Source organism: Belonocnema kinseyi, chromosome 4 (assembly GCF_010883055.1).
Source record: "Belonocnema kinseyi isolate 2016_QV_RU_SX_M_011 chromosome 4, B_treatae_v1, whole genome shotgun sequence".
In the NCBI taxonomy this organism is placed as follows: domain Eukaryota; kingdom Metazoa; phylum Arthropoda; class Insecta; order Hymenoptera; family Cynipidae; genus Belonocnema; species Belonocnema kinseyi.
The window spans coordinates 101914426-101925855 of NC_046660.1; positions in this window are offsets into that span (position 1 = coordinate 101914426).

Below are 11430 nucleotides of genomic sequence, written 5' to 3' on the forward strand. Positions count from 1 at the left end.
AGCTATCTAAGGATGGTACTATAGAACGCCACCTCAAGGTAGGCCTAGTGGCGCCATCTCTTGGTCAGGCCGGAAACTTATCAATCCACCCTCGTATCAAGATCTTCTTTTCGAGCTGAGCAGGTTGTACAAAGGCTACGAAGTCCATCTTGTAGTTCTCATAATCAGCTGCCTTGGAGGTATGGAAGCTTCATATTTAGCCAACTCAATACAATGCCGGCTTGCTTTATAACATTGTACAAAGGTTGGTGGCTCTAAAAATGTATCCAGAGTTCAAATTGCCCGTTCTTGCTTACCTTCTAGGATAGAAGGAGCAGGAGTGGATGACTCACACGATCAAGTTGTGTCAGGATTGGTTGCTTTTAGGAACCATGACCGTAGCTTCTGGAGCCTACAACTTCTCACATAAGAATAATTCTTCACTTACAATGAATTCAAATGTTAAATATCCTTTTTTAATTTCAATTTTATTAAATTGAAATTAAAAATTTTAATTCCGATGTACCCGGTTATATATCATATCCACAGACTAAGCCAAATGACTGATGGGATTAGGATGCTACAAGTTAATTTAATACGATGCTTGAAACCTCCTGCGATGATGTTGTAGGTATAAAATTACTTGACAACCATCAATAATGTGCTTGATAGACTCGTTGGTATCTCCACATAATCGGCATCGGCCAATCACGTCTTGATATAACATGAGTTTGCGATAATTCCTTGTGCTGACAACCTTGTCCTGTATCGCAATGACGAATCCTTCCGCCTCTTGATACAGAACACCCTTTCTCAGCCACATGTTGGATGCCTCACTATCCACTTCATGTTCATATAACGTTTTGGGGTGCTCGCCGTGGATAGCTTTTTGCCTCCATTGCATTTCTAATTCTTCTATGGTTTCCGCCTTGATATTCGAGGCCACATCTGAGGACAAATTCAATGGCGTATAGACAAGATCCGCTTTACAGATGGTAATGTAAAGTGCAACATTTCGTTTGCTATTAAAATATTCTCGCAACTGTATAACTTGAGACTCACACAGTTTTTTACATCTAGAACGCCCCTATCCCCTATATATCGTGGTAGAACTACCCTTTCAATCGCTGAATTTTTGGGATGCATTCGGTGCTTCGTCATTTCTAAGCGGACGATTCTGTTTAAATTTTGAAGATCGGTGTTAGACCATTTGATGAGCCCTAAGGAGTGCGTGAGGGCAGGGATGGCATATGTGTTAATTGTCCTGATTTTTTTTGCTGTGTTGAGAAAACTCTTCATAGTCAATCTGAGTCTCGTAGTGAAGGCAGTCGTTAAGCTTGTTTTAACTATAGTATGCTGAATACCCTTAGATTCAAGAATACCCAGATATTAATATGACTCACCCGAAGCCATTGCCTCGATGTCATTTTCGAACTCGTTCTCTAACTCTGCGATCCTTATTCCCCTCTGAATAAATGCACTGTTTTTCATTTATCTAGTCTGAACTCCATGCGGATATAATTGGAAAACTGCTTTGTGACATCGATCACTTGCTGTAGTAGTCATCCAAGTAAAGAAGATGGGTCACTGGATGATCATTCTCATTATCATGCATTCTAAACCCATGAGACATGCTGTTTAGTGTTTTGCTCAATGGGTTCAATGCTCAACAGAATTATAGTGAACTGAAGGAGTCTGCTTGAAATATACCCGTCGTAATGCGTATTGATCTACTTATCCTTGATTGCCCTGATCAAAATACTTGATTCTTGTACCTCAGAGCATCATCATATGACATAGAAAGTCAATAATGCGTGGGCAGATTTTGTAAAGTTTTAAGACTTCAAGAAAATAGTCATGCGGTACAGAAGGAAACGCTTGCTTGTAGTCAATATACTTATGCTATAAGTAAGTTCCTGTATGCTTACGAGCTTCAGTCATTGAAAAAGCGTCTCTTCTGACTAGTTCTTTACAGCCTCGCGAGTTTTTATAACATCCTTTTTTCTTTTGTAAGGATACAATTCTCGTTGCAATGAAAATATACCTTATCTGCAATGATAGTTGTAAGACATTTATAGATTGTTGGAAGACAGACTATCGGTCGAAATTCAGATGGATTTTGAGCGTCTGGTATTTTAGGTAACATATACGTATTACACTGGAGCATAAAGCCTGACATCAGACCTGGGTGTTCAATGATCTTCTGAAAACACCTTGCCAATACATGATGCACACTCGTCCAGTATTTGTACCAGAATTTGCGCACCATATCCGGGTATGGAGCTTTCACTTACTTGCCCATTTCAATACCACTGAAGCATCTAAAGCTATAATGTTTGTTAGCTACCGTTAAGGGCTATTGCTTTGCCTTGCTTTGTCCAGTTTGAATAACGCAGTGTTTACAGATATTGAGCGTTTTTGATCTCCCAGATTCTGCTCATTTACTTTTGAGGCTAGCTCCGGGTTTTTAAGTACAAATAGCCTATGATGTTCTGGGTGCTGAACCTCTACTTCTGCCTCTGTTTGCATAAGGCCATCCACCTCTGGAGGGTGTGGCGTTGTTGGATCAACAACAGGTTATGGAAGAACATCAGTTGCCCCTGCTTGACCTTATGATGCGGCTTTCTCAAACTGATGTTCATTGCCGTCGTTTTTCCACGCCAAATCAACCTGTTGTTTAGTCTCCATTGCTCGGTGTTCTGTGATGTTGAGATTAGTGCTGATGTCACCTTAGCGATAAGACCTCTCAGTGCGACTTTCTGTATATTAGGATACATTACAGCAAATTTAGTTCTTAAATTGTATCCTTTTTGCATTTTCGTTTCAAACTTCACACTTTCGTAATAGAGACGCACCAGTTCATCTTTCATTGTGGTATTCCACTTGACGCTTTCCCACGGTATTTCTGTCAAAGTGTTTGGCTGCAAATAGCTAACGCTAGCCAAAGCATCCTCAGCAGGCACACTTGATGTTCCACTCCTTACCGTTTGTCTCATATGTTCTTGCTAGCCAGCTGTTTGATTAGTGAGATCTACCTGACCATCTCGCAGCTCACCATCGCCACCGTCCCGCATGATGTGGCCCTCAGCTGTGGCTCCAGGGGTGCCCGACGATCCTCGGGAAGCGACAAGCGTTTCAAAATCTTTAATATGCTCTCCATTATTATTTATGGGTTCTGGTGTTCTTCTTAATCCCTCTCCTCTTCGTTATCGGCCTATCTGGCATGGCAAACCGTGTCAGTCTGAGTGCTACCGCCAACATAACCGAAAAAGTCATGAGAGGAAAATTCAAGCCCTACCGCAACACTAAAGTATCATATAAAATATTATTATTATTATTATTATTATTATTATTATTATTATTATCACACGATTAAGCAATTTCCCTTGTGCAGTAGGCGTGACTTACTCGGTGAGGAAGGAGCAATGTTCCCTACTTAGGTCTATTAGTATCCAGGTTCTTTTGTTTCAGGCTTCATTCACTCGACTCACACTCTTTTTATTAACTATTTGCCGCCATACATTTCTGTCCTGAAATACTTCTCTAGCTTCTTTTACGTCCATGCATTTCTTCATGCAAGCTCTCGTGTATCTTTGGCTTCTTTTGTCTTTTCTAACCAGGCTATCATTCACACATTATATCCATTCTTTCCGCGGTCTACCTTTGGGCTTGTTGCCATTTTTTTTACCTTGAAACACTACTATGCGCAGGAATCTCATGTCAATCGCGTTAATTTGATTCTTATCTTTGTCTTAGTAGGTCCAGGCCTCGCTACCGTGCAGCACAGTCTGTACAAATATAGAGTTATGTAATGCCCTTTTAGCTTTATTTGATAAATTTCTACTACTGATAGTGGGCCCTGCTCTACCGATAACCTTCTTACCCTTGTTTATGCGGATATCTAACTCCTCACCTATCTTTGCGTTACAAGTGAATAAGCTACCAAGGTATACGAACTTATCAAATGGTTCAATTTTCTCATCATTTAATAAAATGTTGCAGATCGTTTTCTCACTCGTTTCCTTCACTGAAAAATGAAAAATTTTTTCCCTACTCTCAAAATTTTTCTATGATCTCTCTTAAGCTGTATATTTAATCCGTACATGATCTCCTAGGCATAAACCCACTTTGCACTTCCCAAATCTTTTTATCTTTTATTTTAATTACCCCACGAATAAGTATTTTTGAGTGTATTGTGCTTACGTTACTTAATTAGCTGTTCACTCTGTAATTATTGCAGTTGCTTTTATCTCCTTTTCTTTTATATATTGGTCCGATAATTTTTTTTTTTCAATCGTCTGGGACTTCTCCTATCTTGATACATAAATTTATCAATTCGCACAGTCACGACCATGTACTTGCCACCGTGTTTAAGCATTTCAGCGTTGATACTCTCTATACCAGCAGCCTTCCTGTTTATAAGTTCTTAATTATATCCCTAACCTCAACGACACACACTTTCTCAATAGATTTTTCTAATGCGGGGTTTTATACATCGCAGTTCTGCTGCCCTATAGCTTCATCTACCACTAATTCTCTAAAATAGTCTATCAAAGCATCTATTATCTTGGTTCTATCATATAGTATTTCATCTTTACTATTTCTCATGCAGACAATCTCTGTAGTTTTACTTCCCTTCATACTTTCAAGAAGCAGTTTTTTGCTTCCTTCAAAGTCGTTTTGTATTTTATTTTTCTCTTCTATTCTGACTTTGTTTTCACTTTCCTTAGCTAGTCGTTTCAGTATCCTCTTTTTGTGTCTGTAATCATGTTTACGTCTATTTTTTCTCATCGCTAAGACCTGTCATGTTCAAACTTCTCTTGTACGGTACTTTCTTTCCTTTTTTGGGCTGCCTGAATTTATGGCGTAGGGAAATGGTACTCCATCATCCGAGAATTCCTGCTGTTGCGGTCAGTCACTTTATATTGGGCTAACTACTCAATGCAACGAATTATGCTGTTACGTCACAAGCATCGCGCAGTGTCATCCATAATGTGTCTTTCTCGGATGAAGGCCATAGTTTAGTTGGAAGTGACAATAGAACCGAATCGAGGCGAAGGCCAGGAAATGGCCCCGGGCAAGCGTGAGAATATCGTTTTAAATGGTCGGACCAACTCAAGAGGGACATCCTTACCTGTTAGCAAGGAGCTCATCGGCACAAAGAGGATGTATCCAGATGTTATATGAACGTTGGGTCAATATGCACCTCGAGTATGCTCATAAAACGCCTCAGTATTTAAAAGTTCAGGTGCCCTTTTTACGCAAAGGGGGGTATGAAGCTCTTTATCAGAAAGAACAAGAGCAACATCCTCCAGCGAACATACCACCCATTCCAGCAAGGCCACCGCTGTAGATAGCTGATAATGCTAACATGAGTACTAGGAGATCAAAAATCCGCCAAAAAGTCTTTATCAGGATGAAAAAATTAGGTGAAGCTAATATTGCTCTCCCAGATTTGCTCCCTGATGATGTTGACCTCTGGAATCGGAACTGTGTAGTTTACGAGAAGGCGGTCCTCCTGCTTAGCGGCAATAGAAGAAATGATACTTCAGTACGCGTAAGTAAGACTTGTGAGCATATTGCACAGCTTCAGTTTATAATTACAACGGCGAGGCAGCATGCATCAAATGTTCAGTGCGTGATTAGCTAAGCAACATCAAATAAAAAACAAGATTTCAAATTTTGGACAAAATTGGGTATAAAGCACGGGAGAACTGATGAGAATGTAATCGTTAAAATCGAAACGGTTTTTCTCTCATTTTTTGAAAACTAACCTTTTTCCATTTGAAACCCCATGTTAATTTCCGAAGCCTGGGAGTACGTGTTAATGTTGACGGAATTGAAAAAGGGTGTTATTTTTCTGGAATTATTCCTTATTATATTACCATTATTTAAAATAATTTAACGCGAAGATTTAGTCCTTTTTAAGGAAAATAATCATTTCTTCTTACTTGTTTAACATTTTTATATCATAAATAAATTATGTCTAATGATGGTAAGATAAACTCAACTAAGGGAAGTCTAAATCATGTGCGATTTTACATTTTTATTTCTTGAGAAATTTGTTGAATAAAATGGTCTGACTAAGGCTAGTATTTGTGTTCAGATTCGAAAATATCGTTTTTTGTCTTATAAAATCTATCACTCGAATGTATATCACAACACTGCCATCGTAGGGTAAAACCAAAACAAAAGAAAATAATAATTTTTCATAATGGAAACTGCATGTTAATACATTTGTTCTTTTTTAAAAAAAAAAATAATGATGTATACATTTGAGTCAGACGTTATCGAAGTTAAGGTTTATATCGTGAAAAAATATATCAACAGTAAAAAAATCAGCCCGCTGCGTGGGCAGATTCTCATCACAACTTTTTTTTAAATTTCTTTTTAGTCTTGTGTGTGAGGTTTAAAAAAATTTACTTTTTAAAATGTTTCTAAGGCTATTTTTCACAATTAAAACAAAAAACAGAATTACCAAAACGTTATTTTGATTAGGTTTTCAATTTTTTTAGAAGTAAACAAATATGACGAAAAAAATGTTTCTTTTTTCTATTTGACGTTCCCGGTGCTCATCAATAACAGAAAAATGGTTGAAATCGCTTTAGTTTCATTGAGTAATATTAGTAAAGTATATGCCAATATTAGATAATCTACAAAAAATTGTTATAAACAAATTTTTGTTGAACAAAGGACCCCGCACTAAATGTATGGGAAAATGGCTTTCGGTGGATTTAGCTGAAACTTTGTAACTTTTAAGGTTATAAGTGTCGGATGAAATATCCGTTAAAAAAATCCAAAAAATGGACAGTTTTAGCGCTATGCGGCGCTAAGCGCTCAAGATCAGTGAATAAAACGAATTACAATAGATTTTGTTACAAAAGAGATGTCAACATAGAAATCACGGTTCAGTTCGTGGTTTGTCATATTTTCGCCTACATCGTTGACTCATATAGCGCGTTTCTCAAAACGATCAAACGCATATGAGTCAACACCGTTGACTGATATTGTCATTGGTTTAGCTAAACATGTTACTGACCACTTCTTGATGCGTGTTTCGTATACAGACATCGCTTGTGTCGCTAAAGCTACTAGGATTGGTTCTATTCGCTGATCATGTGCGCTTAGCGTTCGGCCCTCTGGCAAAGGGTACACTGTTATTATCGATGTGCGCACTAGTTACTAATTTTACTTTGGATACCATTTCTGCCTTAAAAAAGTAATTACTTAGTCAAGTTCAAATCTTGGGCGCTTAGCGTTTGATCGTTTCGAGAAGTGCGCAATATAACTCATTGGAGCGCTTAGCGTTCAACCCTCTTGCGAAGGGTAGAATGTTATTATCGGTATGTGCGCACTAGTTACTAATGTTACTTTGGGTACCATTTCTGCCTTTAAAGAAGTGATTAATTAGTCAAGTAAAAATCTTGGGCGCTTAACCTTTGATCGTTTTGAGAAGCGCGCTATATGAGTCAACGGTGTAGGCGAAAATATGACAGACCACGATCTGAACCGTGATTTCTATGTTGACATCGCTTTTGTAACAAAATCTGTTGTAATTCGTTTTATTCACTGATATTGAACGCTTAGCGCCGCATAGCGCTAAAACTGTACATTATTTGGATTTTTTTTACGGATATTTCACTCGGCACTTATAACCTTAAAAATTACAAAGTTTCAGCTAAATCCACCGAAAGCCATTTTCCCATACACTTAGTGTGGGGTCCTTTCGTCTACGATTTTCAGTTGGAAACTTCATGACAATTTCAGCAACATTCATAATAAGTTGATAAATTTTATGATTTCTTCAAACAAATTTGATCAACAAATGCATTTATCAGGTATTTTTCTACAGAAAAACTCGTGTTCTCTGGGTCCACTTTTTTAATTAACAAACAAATGCATTATTCGGGCATCTGTGGATGCAGGAATTCGTTTTTTTCGATGTCAGTCTTTTTAATGGGGAACTTCTGTCATTAGAAAACCCGAATTTTTCTGTTGACAAATGCCCGAATAATGTATTTTTTAATAAATTTGTTATCGAAAAATAATACGATTATTCAACAAATTATGAATTTTGCTAAAATTATCATAAAGTTCCTAATTTATAAAAATGTACACCGAAAAAACGAATTTTTCTGTTGAAAAATGTCTTATTACTGCATTTGTTCAATAAATTTGTTTATAATATGAAGAATTATAATTTTAAGAGAATTTTTTTTTTAATATTGTATTGTTTCCATTCAAATTTCTTACAGTATAATTAGAAAAAACGTATAATTATGGAAAATATTAGAAAAATGTTTTCAAAAAATAATTTTTTTATAATAAATTTTGTTGTTTAATATATAATATTGGAACATCTTTAGCTAATATTACTCTATTAAACTTAGGCGATCGCAACACTTTTCCTGTTATTGACGAGCACCGAGAACGTCAAATAGATAAAATGGCAATTTTTTCTTTATATTTGTTTATTTATAAAAAATTGAAACCTTAATTTAAAAAACAGACTCTACAACTCTTTTAGAAATTTTAATAGCCTTTTTCATATTTTGTTTGTTCAAATCGCTCAATATTTGTGGGCTGTACGTTATTTTGAACCAGAAATGTCATTTTTTCCCCACTGTGTTCCGGGGAAGGTGAAAATGAGATCATTTGAACTCCCATCTAACACAACGCTGCTGAAGGTTGGTTGAACTTCTTAGCATAAAACACTAACCAGCTATGACTCTTGGTTGAAATTAATCGCCCCTCACTCTCGCCCCAAACCCCTTATTAATCGTAGTTTTGTGGGTCCCTAAGCCAGGCATTTAATTTGGAAGTTAAAAAAAGGTAAGGCTGATGTGTACACCGTATGTGCTACTTTTAAATCGTACAAAGCAAATTGGAAATGAGAAAATTCAGTTTTTGAAAAACCGGTAGAAGTTGCAATAAGGTGTTTAATAACAATTTTTTTAAAAAAAGAATTTGAATTTGTTTAAAAAAGACAATGAAACTACGTCTGTTTTAATATCAATGCGTGTTATGAATTGTAATAATATACATTTATGAAAATGATTTACAATAAGTTGAGATACAAACTCGAGTGTGACGCTCGAGATGCGTGATGATAATGTAATCGTTAAAGCCGTAGGAGGTTTAACAAAAAAGAAGTCACTATCACCAAATTACTGTTGTCGATGTTTTGACCTTTAGTTAAAAAAATCTGTCACAATTTACTCTTTTGATACTACTATGAATAAAAAAATTACTGCAATAACTGTTTAAAAAAATATAAGCTACAAAAAGGGTATAGACTCTAGTCGTCCTGAAATTTCAGGACTACTAACCAATCTTCTACAAAATATTTGTCTACAAATCCCGAATTTCACGACGAGGAGACTCTTCGTAATATTTTTCGATTTAGCACATATTTATACTATAACATTTTATTATTTTAATCTTACTATTTATATTTTAATTTTGTATAATTCAATTATACATTTAATTTGTGTATTTTAACTATTCAAATATTTTAAAGAATGCTGATGCTTTTATAGGCCAATGAAATACTTGTTTAATTTTAGGATGGAATCACATTTTCCAATGAAGAAAAACTTTTACTTTAGCCGATGGTGTCTAATTTGTTCGAAAAATCTATTTTATTGATTTGAAATCACATTTTGCTATATCAACAACCTAATTTTTTTAAAGACAAATCTTATTGCTAATCTCTTATTTCTCTCAACCAATGATAACGTTCCTTCGCTTAGTTAATATTTTACTTTTATTTTATTATTATACTGATGATTTTACTAATGATTTTACTAATGATAATATTTTACACTTTATCTGATTTAAGATTTTTTTCGCAGTGAGAGATTTGGTAATTTCTGAGATAAAAGGTTAAAAATTAATTTTTTTTTGATTGAATAATTTATTACTGCAGAGTTTTAGTGTTTGATGCAGTAAATCGTTTACCATTAATCATTTACATAACATGTATGTAATTTTTGGAAAGGGCTTAAATGAGTAAATACGTTAAAAGTGCCCTTGAGCTCTATCCAACCGGACTTAGTCCTATGTGTACGTTACAAAAAGAAAACTCTTTCCTGAAATTCTCAGCCTTTTAACCTTGAATATGAATATCGGACTTGAAAGACCTTACATGATTATTAAAAAAAGTGTTCCCGAAGCTACTGAAATAGACAAATTATTTGTATACACTAACTTCTTCTAATTGGCATATATTTTTTAATGTATAAGGCCTCTCGAGATTACCAATTTCTTTAGTTATATATTTTATAATCTGGGTATACGATATAAAAAAGTCAGATGCGTAAAGAAATTAAAATTATTTTTCTTTCTTTGTACTTATGTATATTTTTGTTCTTATGAATATACCGGTTATAATAGTAAATAGACATAATGTAGACGTTTTTATTCTGAAACATTTGTATTATTTGTAAGTTTCAAGTTATGCATCAGTATTCAGTCTTCATCACTGTCTTCGTTTATTACAGGACTTACCCTTTGTGTTTCAAAAATTTTGGATACAATTTCTGCTGGTCTTACAATTTTAGCAAGGTAACTTGCGTGAGATAAATAGTAAACGACCGCAGCATCATGCAAACAGCATCCAAGAGTACGTCTGCCGTTTGGACACTCGTAATAATGACAAGATATACCTTGATATCCAATGGGATTTGGTTTGTAATGGATGAAGCAATTGTAAATTTTGCTACTTATGTGGCGTGATTTTACTTGAACTTTTAGTATTTCCTTTGTTTCCTTTAGATAAAATAAGTTTATGTCGTCGTTTTCTGTAATTACTTCTGCTTAATATAATATCGACGGCTACAACTGGTAAGTCCCTGTAAAGAAAATCTTCAAATCTCACTGTCATCTCGGGAAAGTTTAGCAGAGCTGTCGAATAAAATCGAAGCTCTCCACACATTATGATTATCATTTCATAGAGATTCATAAGGAAAAATGAGACATACAAAAATTGTAAATTATTGGTGAAGTCATAGTATTTATTTTCAAACGTAGAAACTTTACAATTTTCATAAACAAAATAATTAACCCTCTCAGCCTAGACTTCCGATATTTTCCGCTCAGCCTAGGCTGGGCATTATTTACCCGAGCAAAATTTGAAGTCCGGTATCTCTGGATTAAATTAAGGTATCGGGATACATTTTTTAAAAATTTTAGCTAAGAGTCTCAAGAAAATGACTATTCTAAAATAAATAAGATTAATTCAACACATGGTACAGATATTTTCAGAAAACTAAAAGAATTTTTCACTAAAAACTTTTTTTCGCATTATTTTGTTTATCAGCTTGTAGAATAAAGAAAGTATTTTTAACTGTAATAATTGTGGGTCCGGATGCAATAAGGGCACATAAAATTTTTTCGTGCGAAAACGAAGTCCCCTGGAGGCTTTAGAAAAAATTTTCGAATTTTAATTTT